The sequence below is a fragment of the Carlito syrichta genome, unplaced genomic scaffold, assembly GCF_000164805.1.
Source record: "Carlito syrichta isolate Samal-C Ts95f unplaced genomic scaffold, Tarsius_syrichta-2.0.1 Scaffold303056, whole genome shotgun sequence".
Classification (NCBI taxonomy): Eukaryota; Metazoa; Chordata; class Mammalia; order Primates; family Tarsiidae; genus Carlito; species Carlito syrichta.
Genome location: NW_007247152.1, coordinates 215,236 through 224,808, shown reverse-complemented (window position 1 = coordinate 224,808; position 9,573 = coordinate 215,236). Strand labels below are relative to the sequence as shown.

Genomic DNA, 9,573 nt, shown 5'->3' with positions numbered 1-9,573 from the left:
CACCCCACCATGAGTACATACCTGAGTAAGAGATAATCCCGCACCTTCCCACCTGAGGGAATCTCCCTTACCATAAAAGAGTGAGAGTGGAGGACTGCAGTCCCACCCACCCCCCTTCCTCTCCTCCTTCCCTGCTCCAGATATTAGGGAGAAAGTGAAAGACGTGTAAGTTTTGTAAGAGAGAGCAGATGAGAGGAACAATTACAGATCCTGCCACAAGAAGGCAGGGGTTTTTTTCATTTTTAATTTTAAAAAAATTTTTGCCTGTTTGTTTGTTAGTTCATCTATTTTTAAAATATTTTTTCTATGTGCATGAATGTGCTTCTGAGGGTTTGATCTGCATACCCCCATATTTTTCCTTTTTTTCTTTTCTTCTTATGTTTCTTTCTTCTTTTGTTTGTTGTTTTCTGTTTATGTGTGTATGTGAATAATTAAGTTTTCATCTTTCAATTTTGTTGTTGTTGATGTTTTGTTTTTGTTCCTCTGTTCTTCTGGGTTTTTTATTTTTATTTTTTATTGTTTAAGGTGTATGTTAATATATGTGTGAGGGTTCCATCTGAATTCCTTGTTTTTTCTTTTTCTCTGGTCTTTCTGATTTTCTTCTGCATTCACTTAGTGCTAGGCATGTGTGTGTGTGTTCAGTTTTCATGGTTTTGCATTGTTGTTGTTTGTTTTGTTTAACTTTGTTGTTATTCCAGTTTATTTAGGGTGTGTGTATGTCTGTGTGCACGTGTGTACAATTGTTTTTTGCATTGATTTCTGCTTTGCATCGCCATATAGAGTGGGGAGTGGGTTATAGGGAACACATACCACCAAAAGTGAACATTTTAATTTGCAAGTCATTTCTGAACCCTAACACCACATCCACTACCTTATTCGACTTTCAAAAACTACAAGAGACAGCAAAGCTTTCCAACCACAATCCTATTTCAAAATAGAAAAAATCCTGAGCTCAGATCATGGCAGAATAGAGGGCTGAGCAAACATCAGAATGGAAAGGCTCTCCCACTGACATTGAGTAACAGAACTAAAGAGAAAAACAAGAGATCTGTCACAAATGAGGAAAAACCAAAGGAAGACTGAAGGCAATTTCAAATGTAACAAAGAGAAAACTCCTGAAGAATCATACCTTGGAGCCCAAACAAAGGAAATCACCAACAACTGACCCCAGAATATGATAGGGATTATGGAATGGATGGAGAGAGTGAATAAGACTCAAGAAAGACAAGATGGAACACTGAAAGAAGTTGTAACAGAGATTTTGGCAATAAAACGTTTCATCCAGGAAATAAATAATAAGATGACAAGCGTGGAAAGCAGAATTAATTTAGCTGAAGAAAAAAAAAAATCTCAGAACTTGAAGACCAGAACATGGAATTAATCAATCTGTAAAAAAAAAAAAAATGGAAAGAAGACTCAGAAAGAAAGAACAAAACCTACAAGAGATGTGTGATTATATCAAGAGGCCAAACCTACACCTGATTGGTATCCCAGAAGAAGAAAGGGAAATAGAGAACAACTTGGAGAAAATATTCCAGGAGGTAATCCAAGAAAACTTTCCCCGTCTTACCAGAGATGTGACCAGCCAAGCACAAGAGATACAGAGAACCCCCACAAGACATCAAATGAGAAGAACAACTCCTAGACACATAGTAATTTGCCTAAAAAGAGTAGGCACAAAAGAAAAAATCCTAAAGGCAGCAAGAGAGAAAGGTCAGACTACCTACTGGGGAAAACCAATCAGAATAGCAGCAGACCCATCAGCAGAAACACTACAAGCAAAAAGGGACTGGAGTCCAATATTCAAAGTCCTCAAAGATAAACAATTTCAACCAAGAACTTCCTACCCAGCCAGCTCAGCTTCATCAGTGATAGAAAATCAAAATCCTTAGACATGCAATCCCTAAGAGATTATGAAGCTTCCAGACCAGCCCTACAGGAGACACTTAGAAAGGCATTAAGCTCTATAAGAAAGGGATTGGCAGTAGTGGGAAGCTGCCAGGGGAAGGGGTTGGGATTGGCAGCTGAGGGAAACTGCTAGGGTAGAGGGAGGCATACCTCATCAACAAGAGTACCTGCATAATCAACGTTTGTATATCTAACCCTGAATTGTGTCCCACATCTTTAAAATTGAAAAAAGTAAGATAAATGTCAGAACCTGCAGCTGAGGGTCATCTGCTCAGAGAAATTATGAATCATAGAAAGAGAGAAAATATTTGCAAAATGCCTAATAAAGGACTGGTTTCCAAAATATACAAAGAATTTTAAAAATTCAACAATAAAAACCAAATAACTAAATAGACAAAGATGTGAACAGACACCCATCAAGAAGATATACAAAATAAAAATATATTTATGGGGCGAGTTCCAGTAAGATGGTGATGGCACAGGCGGGACTGTGAGATTCTCCAAAAGTGCGTTCCCATAAAGACTCTTGCATTCCTTCCCCCACCCCCCCTCCCCGCCCACCACTAGTCGCACCTGTCTGAGACCTGGAGACCCTCGGTCCTACGCATGGCCAGCTACAACGGCCTCTCTGTTGCTGCTGCTCCACCCCAGGTGGCCCCAGGCCTTAGTCACATGGAGCTCCCAGCTCCCTCCTTGGCTACACCATCTCACACAGCCCCAAGCCATCTGCTGCTGCCTGTGGAGGCCCTCGGATACCACCTTGTGGAGATCTGGGTTCCCTTGCTGGCTACACTCATCTGCCTGGACTCAGCTGCTACCAGCTCCCTCCCTGTCTGGGCGCCGTGCACAGTCTCAGTCTGTGGCAGCCCATGGAGGCCCTTCATTCCCACCCCTCAGAGCTGTGGAATCCATCCTTTCCTGGGACACCCCACCAGGCCCAAAGCCGCCGCTGCCCATGCAGGCCCCCAGCACCCACACCTCAGAACTCGGCCAGTGCTCGCCCCTCAGAGTTCCAGGTCCCTGCCCTGGGTTCCAGGTCCCCACCCAGCCCCATCTCAACCCACCACCTCCCAGGGAGGCTCTAGGCACCTGCCCCTCAGAGACATCAGCTCCATTCCTGACTGAAGTGCCCTATGGGGGTCCAAAGCTGCTGCCGCAGCACACCACCCACCCTTCAGAGCTCTGTGTCCTCACTCTGGCTGAGGTGCCCAAGCCCATCTCAAGCCACCATTGCCCAGGGTGGCCAGGGCTCCTGCCCCTTGGAACTGCGGGCTCCATCCCTTCCTGGGGCACCTACCAGGCCCATAGCCACAGCTACCCACGCAGGCCCCCATGCCCACGCCTCAGAACTCTGCGTCCCTGCCTGGGCTGAAGCACCCAGCCTCACCTTGAGCCACCACCCTGCATAGGTCCCCAGTGCCCATACCTCAGAGCTTTGGGCCCCTACCTGGACTGTAGCACCAGCCACACCTCAAGCCACCACCCTCATAGAGGACCCCAGCATCCGCACCTGGGCACCTGGGAACTCCAGGCCTACCCAGGTGCTTCCAAACTCCAGGTCCTCACCCTGGTTGAACCACCCAACCCCACCTTGAGCTGCCACAGTCTGCAGAGTCCCTACACGCCCGCCCCTCGGAGCTATTTACTTCCTCCCTGACTGAAGCGCCCCACTTGACCCCAAGCCTCCACCACCCAGGGAGATACAAGGCTCCTTTCCCAAGAGCTCTGGGCTCCCTTGGTGGCCACACCACCCTGCCCCATAGCCACCCTGACCACTATCTGGCCAGCACTGCCCAGCAGTCTCATGCTCCACTTCCCGCAACTCGCCCCTGACTACAGTGGGACCAGAGAACAGATGAAACCCTGTGACCAGGTAGAAACCTGCAGTGACTCACCTACCCTACTCTGCCTGACGTCCAACTTGGGAGCTAAGACCTCATGGTTGTGTAAGGGACAGTACATCTTAAGGAGGTTGGTCAGTTTGTGTGTCTGTATGATATGTCCTAGTTTGTTTGTTGTTGTTGCTGTATTTTGTTTGTTTGATTGTTTGTTTTTATTTTTGTTTTTTCATTTATTAGTGGGTACCTCTGTCTGTTCTTCCTTTTACTATCCTGTCTCCACCTTCCACTTTCCCCTGTCCCTGATCCATTTCTTTCCCTTTTCTTACATCATTTTACTTCCTAGGAGCAAACCAATACCCCGACTTCATAAACAGATTATAAGGCAGTGAGAAGCAGGATCCAAAATATCCATACACCTGTCGGTGGATATTGGGATCTACAGATAAATTTTGAATCACAGGTCCAGGCTCAGTGGCTCAGCCTGTAATCCCAGTGCTTGGGGAGGCCGAGGTGAGTGTATTGCCTGAGCCACAGGTTTGAGACCTGCCTGGGCAACTTGGCAAGACCTCATCATTACAATAAATCAAAAATTAACTGGGTATGGTAGTGCACACCTGTATTTCCAGCTATTTGGAAGGCTGAGGTGGAAGGATCACCGGATCCCGCAGGTCAAGGCAGCAGTGGCCAGGAGCAGCCACTGCACTCCAGTCTGAGTGACAGAGTGAGACTCCAACTCAAAAAAAAAATTTTGAATCACAGCTCCCTCCAAACAAATCTCAAAGCTGCAAAAGGTATAACACTCAACCTACAGTCCAGCCTCAGAATCAAACAAAGCCAGAAGATTCACATAAGGAAGAATAGGAGATTGAGCAAACAGAAGCAAAAAACAACCCTGCCACCCTTGAACAACAGATTTAAAGAAGACAGAGGGAGAGAAAAATAAAAAAAGGAAAAAGTGGGGAGGCAAATATACACAAATGAAGAAAAATCAAAAGAAGAATATAGGTTTCACACAGACCCCTGGGAGATCAGAAATTGAGAAAATAGACTTTGACATGCAAACAATGAAGAGGCCCCAGAATGACTGGTCGCATACTACAAATCCAGACATCAAGATATTAATACAGAGAATAAAAAGAATGGAGGAGAGATAAGAGGAAAATAGGAAGGAGTTGATAAATGAGATAACAGCAGTAAAGAATACTGTGATTGAAATAAATAACAAACTAATAAGCATGGAAAGCAGACTTAGCCAAGCAGAAGACAGAATATCAGAACTTAAAGACCAAAATATAGAACTAAACCAAACTGTCAAAAACATAGAAAAGAAGCTTAAAAAGACAGAACAAAACCTTCAAGAGATGAGCAATTACTTCAAGAGAACAAACCTAAGAGTAATTGGCCTTCCTAAGGCAGAAAGAGAGACAGAGACCACCCCGGAACAAACTTATTCAAGAAAACTTCCCTCACCTCATTAATAATGTGGAAATTCAAATACAAGAAATTCAGAGAAGCCCAGCAACACAACAAATGAGAAGACCAACTCCTAGGCACATAATAATCCACCTGAACAAAGTAGATATAAAAGAAAAAATTCTAAAAGCAGCAAGAGAAAAAGGTCAGACTACCTACCAGGGATGACCAATCAGAATAGCAGCAGATTTACCTACAGAAACCCTTCAGGCTAGGAGAGCATGGAATCCAATATTCAAAGTTCTCAAAGATAAACAATTTCAACCAAAAATAACCTACTCAGCCAAGCTAAGCTTCATCAGTGAGGGAGAATTAAAATCTTTTCCAGGCATCCAATCCCTAGGAATTTATGCTGCCTCCACACCAACCCTACAAGAAACTCTTAAGAAAATATTAAACACAGAAGAAAAGGGAAAAAGAACAACAATGTTCTTCACAAGAGTGCAGGAAAAAGATTGAAAACACACATGAACCAACCCAAAAAACCAAAAGAAAAACAAGAAACAAACAAGTACAGCAACAACTCTATAAGAACATCATGACAAAAATAAACCCTCAGATTTCAGTAATTAGCCTGAATGTGAATGGACTAAATGCACCACTGAAAAGACACAGAATGACAAAATGGATAAAATATCATAAGACAACAATATATTGTCAAGAGACTCATCTCACCAGAAAGGACACTCACAGACTCAAAGTAAGAGGATGGGAAACAAATTTTCAGGCGAATGGAACACAAAAGAAAGCTGGAGTTGCGAGCTTAATCTCAGGCAAAATACCCTTTAAGCTATCAAAAATCAAAAAAGATGAAGAAGGTCACTATATAATGATAAAAGGTTCAATCTATCAACAAGAAATATCCATCCTAAACATATATACACCTAATATAGGATCACCAATGTTCATAAAGCAGCTTCTGGACAAACTTTAAAAAGAGATTGACTCTAACACTATCATAGCAGGGGAGGTTACTACCCCACTCACAATCCTGGACAGATCATCAAGACAAAAAATCAACAAAGACATCCAGAACCTCAATGAGACACTTGGACAAATGAACTTAATTGATACTTGCAGAACACTCCAACCAAAAGCCACAGAATATACATTTGACTCACCACCACATGGAACGTACTCCAAGATCGACCACATCTTTGGCCATAAATCAAACATAAACAAATTTCATAAGATTGAAATCTTGCCATGCACCTTTTCACACCACAGTGAAATAAAAATAAATATCAACACCAACAAAATTTCCCCAAAACACAAAGACATGGTCACTAAACAGCATGATGCTGCAAACTGACTGGGTCAACACAGAAATCAAAGAAGAAATTGAAAGATCCCTGGAAACAAGTGAAAATGAAGAAATATTTTACCAAAACCTCTGGGATGCCATGAAATTGGCTTTCATAGGAGAATTTATATCTCTACGAGCACACATTAAGAAAATGGAAAGATCACAAATGGAGAGCCTAACAAATCACCTAAGGGAGTTGGAAAGAGAAGACCACCAAAACCCCAATTTTAGCAGAAGAATCCAAATTACAAAAATAAGAGCACAAATACAGGACATGTCATAGAAAACATCAACAAAACGAAAAGCTGGCTCTTTGAAAGAATTAACAAGATTGATGGGCCACTAGCCAGATTGACCAAGAAAAAGAGAGAAAAAGCCCAAATAAACACAATCAGAAATACAAAAGATCAAATCACAACTGACCCTGAAGAAATACAAAAGATTATCAGAGATTACTATATACACCTATATGGAAATAAACTTGATAACCTAGATGAAATGGAAGACGTTCTGACATCACACAACCTACCCAAGTTGAAGCAAGAAGACACTGAGACACTGAATAGACCAATAAAAACCCAGGAAATTGACACTGTCATACAAAAACTACCTACAAAAAAGGCCCTGGACCAGATGGATATCCAGAATTCTGCAAAACATACAAGGAAGAGCTGATACCAGTCCTATTGAAAGTATTCCTGGCAATTGAGAAAGACAGAATTCTCCCCAAATCATTTTATGAAACTAACATTACACTGATATCCAAACCGGGTAAAGATACAACAAAGAAAGAGAACTACAGGCCAATATCCCTTATGAACATAGGTGCAAAAATCCTCAACAAAATTCTAGCAAACTGGATCCAAAAGCAATCTCAAAAATCATCCACCATGACCAAGTAGGCTACATCCCCAGGATACGGGGCTGGTTCAACATTCGCAAGACCATAAATGTCATTAAATACATCAACAGGTGTAAAAACAAGAACCACATGATTATCTTATTAGATGCAGAAAAGGCTTTTGATAAAATTCAGCATCGCTTCTTGATAAAAACCCTCAAACACTGAGGCATAAAAGGAACATACCTCAAAATAGTAAGTGCCATGTATGACAAACCCACAGCTAACATATTGCTAAATAGACAGAAACTAGAAACGTTTCCCCTGAAAACTGGAACAAGACAAGGCTGCCCACTCTCACCCCTCTTGTTCAATATTGTGTTGGAAGTCCTAGCCCAGGTAATTAGACAAGAGACGAAAATCAGGGGTATCCAAATATGAAAAGAGGATGTCAAGTTATCCCTTTTTGCTGATGATATGATCCTATACCTTGAAAATTCAAGAGAATCTGTCAAAAACCTGCTGACACTGATAAAGGACTTTGGCAAAGTCTCAGGGTACAAAATAAATGTATAAAAGTCAGTTACATTCCTATATAACAACAACATGCAGGCAGAGACCCAAATAAAAAGCACAATCCCATTTACAATAGCCACACAAAAATGAAATACCTTGGCATCTTCCTAACCAGAGAAGTGAAAGACCTTTACAAGGAGAATTACAAAACACTGCTCAAAGAAATCCAAGAAGACACAAATAAGTGGGAAAATATCTCATGCTCATGGATAGGAAGAATCAACATTGTTAAGATGTCCATCCTACTAAAGGCAATCTACAGATTCAAAACAATACCCATTAAAGTACCAACATCAATCTTCTCAGACCTGGAAATGACAATACAGAAATTCATATGGAAACATAAATGACCACAAATAGCCAAAACAAGAGAAACAAAGCAGGAGGTATCACACTTCCAGACTTCAAACTCTAGTATAAAGCTACAGTAATCAAAACAGCTTGGTATTGGTATAAAAACAGGCACATAGACCAATGGAACAGGATAGAGATTCTGGAAGCTAAGCCTCAATTCCTCAACCAATTCATCTTTGACAAAGCCTCCAACAAAAACTACTGGGGAGAGGAAAACCTATTCAGTAAACGGTGCTGAGAAAACTGGCTGACCACATGCAGAAGACTGAAACAGGACCCCTACCTATCACCATACATAAAAATTAACTCTAAATGGATCAAATACCTAAACATAAAAACTCAAAATATAAGAACCTTAGAAAACACAGGAGACACCCGTATGGAAATTGGAACTAGCAACAAATTCCTATCCAGAACCCAAAAGGCCAATACCTTAAGAAATAAGATAGACAAGTGGCACCTCATCAAATTCACAAGCTTCTGCAAAGCAAAAGAAACCATCAAGAGAGCAGGGAGACACCCCACAGAATGGAAAATAATATTTGTCAACTGTATATCTGACAAAGGCCTAACATCTAGGATCTACAAGGAACTCAAAAGCACCAAAGGGGGGGGGGAAAACAGCCCCTTTAAAAAGTAGGCAAAAGATATGAATGGACACTTCTCAAAAGAAGATATACGGGCAGCCAACAGACACATGAAAAAGTGCTCAGCCTCATTCACCATCAGAGAAATGCAAATCAAAACCACACTGAGATACCACCTAATCCCTGTAAGAATGACCATCATTAATAAAACAAACAACAACAGATGCTGGAGAGGATGTGGAGAAAAAGGAACGCTTCTACACTGCTGGTGGGAATGCAAACTTGTACAACCTGTCTGGTAAACAGTCTGGAGATTTCTGAAAGAACTAGAAATTGACTTTCCATATGACCCAGCAATTCCCCTATTGGGAATATACCCAGAGGAACTCAAATTATTCTACGAAAAAGATACCTGCACACATATGTTTGTGGCAGCTCTATTCACTATAGCAAAAACATGGAACCAACCATCAAAGCTGGACTGGATAAAAAAATGTGGTACATATACACAATGGAATATTATGCAGTCATAAAGAAGGACAAATATATGGACTTTGCAGCAAATTGGATGGATTTGGAGTCTATCACACTCAGTGATTTACCATAGAAGCAAAGAACTGAGTTCCATATGTTCTCACTCATAAGGTGACCTTGAACAATTACAATGCTATAAGAAAGCGATTGGCA

The 9,573-nt window shown here is 41.6% G+C and overlaps 1 pseudogene; it reads left to right on the top strand.

The window, feature by feature from the left end:
- Positions 1-9,174: 9,174 nt before the first annotated feature.
- Positions 9,175-9,573, top strand: part of LOC103259902 — a 4,837-nt pseudogene continuing 4,438 nt past the window's right edge.